Source organism: Triticum aestivum, chromosome 4A (genome assembly GCF_018294505.1).
Source record: "Triticum aestivum cultivar Chinese Spring chromosome 4A, IWGSC CS RefSeq v2.1, whole genome shotgun sequence".
Classification (NCBI taxonomy): domain Eukaryota; kingdom Viridiplantae; phylum Streptophyta; class Magnoliopsida; order Poales; family Poaceae; genus Triticum; species Triticum aestivum.
Window position 1 is genome coordinate 438,840,459 of NC_057803.1, and position 5,362 is coordinate 438,845,820.

Genomic DNA, 5,362 nt, shown 5'->3' on the forward strand with positions numbered 1-5,362 from the left:
ACACCAAAACATCATCTTCGAGGCATAGCTGAAGGACAGCGGTGCGTTGGATCTTCCCAGTGGCACGCTCCATGCACTCTGCGTCGAGACCGATGACATTCATCTCCACCTTTTGGAGGGAGTTGGATACATTGTTGATCCACTTCTGAACAACCCTTGGGTGGTCGGTGACTGTGGTAACTATGCTCAATGAGCCTTCGATCTCTTTCGCCATTTGGAACCGCTGGACCGGAGGGCTATGGTTTGGAGAATTAGGATTAGATGGCTAGTCTAACTGAAGAAGATGATTATTTATAGGGGCTTTAGAATTACTCCAGGAGGATGTGAAGAGGTTAAAACAATGTGAATGCAGTGTGGTTTGGATGCAAATGAAGATCAAGGAGTAGTGGAAAAGCCGAGGAAAATCGGTTCCCGATGGAGAAGTAAATGGGAGAAGTTGTGCGCATGCATGAGGAGAGTTGCGGTGGTTTGACTGCTGCATGCAATGGATTGGACAGGCTCTTCGATTGCCTTTTCTCTCTCCCACATGCACAGAATGGCCCACTTCTATGCTGCAGTTTATTGGCTGGAGTCTGGCTGCAACTGCTCATGCGTACGCTAATTAATGATGTGAATGCGGGGAATGGAGGGAAATGGGCGCATGGAGAAGGGTATATACGCAGACTAATTAGAGAAATACTGAAAAAAGTTATGTGCAGACAAAAGAGGGTCGGAGGGAATACAACTCATGTTCCTACTATGGTTAAGGAATATGCGGCTATCCTCAAAAAAGAAAAGTCCTTCGCACTTCCGCATGCACGAGAATTTGGTTCTGCTCGCAATATGGATGATAGATGGAGGATGAAGTGTACCCGGAGGCATGCTAGCACAGGAGTGTACTCATGTTCCTACTACTCCTACTACTACTAGTAGTAGTACAACTGTGGTACACTTGATGGTCAAAATACTATTATTCATCCGGTCCTCACAGTGAAGTGACAAGACCCTGCGCCCGAGGTGACACCAGTCTAGGCGGTGTGTCCGGGTTACCAAAGTCAGCCTCACCTTGTGCACTATGCAGTCACTATCATCGCCGCTGTATAGCATGCCTCGCCTCGTCTCCCTCTCCCCTAGCACCACTCCATCTACATCTCTATCTCGCCGGAGATCCTGAGGTCACTCTTCATTATCTCACTGTGCCCCCGCATACCCTCACCTTGCTCGCCTCCCCCAGTACCACTATTCCCTTGCTAGCCGCTCTAGCACCGACATCCTTCTCCGTAAATCAAGCCCCCAAAACCCCACCTTCCAAACTCCACCATGGCCAAACGCAAACCGGGCAGGATCCATATGAGCCACGATTGGAGCAATCTCCCCAGTGACGTCCTCGACCTTTGTTGTTCGTGTATGGATATGTTGAGCGCCCTGTGGCTGGCTGCATGCTCGAGGGGCATGCACATGGCCATCATCGAAGCAAGGCCAAAGCTTTTCAAGACACCCTGCTTGCTGCTATCTGGTCTTGTGAGATTGGCTCACCATGATATGGAGGCGTACATGATGCCCCTCGACTTCAATCCGATCTCCATTAGCCGAAACTTCTTTGCAGGTATGTAGTGGGTCGTCGTACATCATTTCCCTCGACTTCGATCCAATCACCATCACCCGAAACTTCTTGGCAGGTATGTACTGGGTTGGCATGAACTCCCACTGGATGGCTGCCTTCAGAGAAGACGGTAAAAAGTTGGTGATCGTGAACTTCCAGACCTCCCATGAGATTATCCTTCCTTCGTTGGATTATATAGAGTTTTACCGTCGCGGTCCTAGTCATCTAGATTACCACGTCAGTTAGATGGACCTTGTTTTGCAGACGATTGTAATCTACCAAGTGCCCACACGACATGCGAATTACGCAGACTTCAAGCTAATTGCCTTGTTCGACCGCGGACTCGCCTATCTTTACGCTGGTGCCTTCTTTAGCTGGAGACAACTCAGCTCATAGTGGATCATCGTCAAAGCTGATACACACTTCTGTGATGCTACTGAACACAATGGCATCATCTATGCGATCAACAAAGCATATGGCACCACGTATTGCTGGGACGACGCGTGTAAGTTTTTTCCGACTCATGCTAATGATGACGGCATGACAGTGTTTGAACTTTTTGTGATGATTGGCATATCCCTGTTTGAGCAGAATTTGAGTAGAACTATGGCAATGTATTAGAGACATCGGAAATCAGCTATATTTGGAATGAGTTAATTCATGCGATTGTGATCATGTCATTACAGCCAATTTGTACCCCTGAATAATCAAACGGTTAGGAATATATGGATATTCTCCTTATTTTATAGTAATCTATATACTACTACTAAATATGAGTGTGTATCAATGGCCATGTTGGTTTCCTCATTTTCATGATGTAGAAACATGCACCACACTGTTGGTTTCATCTAACCATACATTAGGGAAGTAAATGTGCATATGGAGAACTCTATATTTGGAAGTAGTGAAATCCTGTAATGCTTACCATGTGTACATACCTATATTCGCCCTTCAGCAATCAATGGCTAGAATAATATCCTCACAAAAATTTTGCCCACAGAACACGAGTATATAACAATGCATGGTTTGTTAGTTACCTTGAAGAATTTGTTTGTGAGGACAGAACATGATTCCAAAACATGCATGGCATGGTAGTTTCCTGTGAAGAATTGATTACAAGATAACATGAGTATAACCATGCATGGCACTTCTATATTTTCGAACCCAGTATACATTTCCCTGTATTTTCCTTCCAGTTCCAACAGGGACATATCAATGCTATTTCTTGCATTATCCTACTCATACTCTGAACAATGCTGATCTTACATTAACAATGCCTGTCCTTTTTGATATGATGTAGTGTCCCTATAGTTACTGCACTTTGTAATCACACCACCTTTGCCAAAAACAGGGAAGCACAACTAGTTCCTCGCTCAATCAGACGACGGCGAAAGACTGATGATCATTCGGACACATGAGTCGGAGAAGTTATATTGCAAAAACCCCACTGTATACAAGCACAGTGAAATACGTGAGTATCCGGACAGTGGTTGTTACGCCTATGAGAAGGATACCAACTTGTTGGGGCCTTCAGGGTTTTTTAGTTGGAGGTAGGTAAACATCCTTGGTTCACACTCTCTATTTCTCGGACTCAATTATCCAATTAACCAGGAGATCACCGTTGGCAAGGACCTTGATGGCAGAGAGGCTCTGTTTGCTATGGAAAACTGTGTCTACACGGCGAGCCCTAGGAGTTCGGGAGCAAACTCCCCTGATTGTCAACGATATAGCCTACAGCCAAAAGAAGGTGAGAATGAAAAAGGCATCCAGATTAACTTTGATCCTTGGATGTCTCAATTACGACAGGCATTGATGTGGTTCAAGCCTTCAGGTTGATAGGTAATTGGGATGTTGCGTCGAAAGGGTGGAGTACTGGTGTCTCCGGATCATTGGTCGCTGAAGGAAGGCTGCAAATTATGATGGTGTTGGATTATCTCTTCAAATGACTTTGTTGTCTTTGCTGCTTGTTTTGGATGGGTAGTTCTTCCTTTTGTTATGCATATTCCTTGTAATTTGGTCATCCTCATCTATGTCACTCTTACCATGTAATAGTTGCCTCTCTTTAGAATGTCATTCTCGTCTGGATCACGAGAGTCTGAGCGCTGCAAATGGGTGCGTTTTAGTGGTGTAGCAAGACTTCTTATGAACTATCATGTCTTGTTGTTTATGTCAGTAGTAGTCACTAGTCAGTGTTTGAATGTTGTATATATCGTTGTTTAGAACTGTTTATTGTCTCGAACTACTGGTGGGCTAAATGAGGGCATCACCATTCTCTAGTCTTCAGAGTGTATCTGCTTTTTTCAAGTTATATAATTTGAGCTCAGTGTCTTTTCGATGATGTACACTTGCTTGGGCCAGTGAGGTGTCGTTGAATATGGGTCGAGTAGTAACGCAATGCCAAACAGGTCAATTATGACTCTCAGGCCGGGCTCTCAAAACATCCTCAAAAAAGGTCGGGCTCTCCAAAAAAGAAAGAATAAGGACTCTTAGGCCGACATGTGGGCGCCATCGGTGTTTTCGTGCGTGATCTCGGCGCGTGCTCGAAATTCAAGCCACCTTTTCATCCCCAATCTCCCGCCCCTCCCCCACCTCTGGAATCTCAATTCCTACTCCAGTTCCCCCAAATCCCGCTCCTGTACTCCCTGTACTCAAGCTCACTATCATGTCGCCGGTCAACGCGGATCTCCGAGCTGGAGATCCTGAGGTCCGTCCTGCCTTCGGTCGCTGCGTGCTATCGCTCAATAGTGGCATGGCGGCGCCTGACGACCAGTTTGCCGGCAAAGTGCTGATGGTAACCATCAATGGTGACTGGCCTCCCGTCTCGCCGGACGACCTTGTCAAAGCTGTTGGCATTGCGCACGACATCCAAATAAGTGACTTGCTTGTCGAAGTCTGTCCGCCACCGGCTGATTTCTTCATTAGGTTCCCGACAACTTTCACTGTAGTCGTGTGTTCAAATCTTCCCGGCGTTTGTTCTGCGATGGCGCGCTGGTGAGCTTTGATCGGTGGCACCCAGGATGGGGCTTGGTGCCCTTTGAGCTTGAGTTTTTAAAAAAGCTTACCTTCCACGCCATGCCTCAACGTGCTTGGAACAACGAGTCCATGAATGAGCTTATCAACGACCTTGGAGGTGAGCTCGTAAGTATGTTTGTTCCTCTAGACAGCTGGGCTCTGACGGTTTGGCATGGATGAAGAAGCCGTCCACCATACCGAAGGTGATTGGTTTTGAGATACCGGTGTAGAAACCGGGGTTGTACTATTCGTTGCCACCAAGGCCGCCGCGGACCACGTTAAGGATGTACCTGTATCGAGTGTTCATGCATGTCGAAGAAGTGGTCAATCCATCAATCGAAGTCCTGCCGCCGCCGCTGGTGCCAGGGTCCGTCGATGACGTCCATTACAGGAGTCAACGTCAGACTTTCCCCGTGTTGCTCGGAACGATGGATGGCACAGGGCCTACTCCATCGCACGGCGGAGGCCACTCTTCTTTGGGAGAAGAGGCAGGGCTGGCTACCTGGATGTGCTCTAATTTGAGGTAACAACTGAATCTTGTCAGATACTAGTTAAATCTGAGCTATGGCTGTGAAGCACTGATGTGCCAGTACATTTGATTGTGACCTGTTCTAAATTTGTACCTGAACTTTTTTAGAAAGGGTTGTATGTCAACTTAATGTGCTAGCAGAACTTATTGTGTTGTCTGTCTGTTTTCTTTGCACAGCATTCAAGATATTTCCCTATCATTGATAAAGACGATGAACTGTTATGTACGAGTTCGTTCGT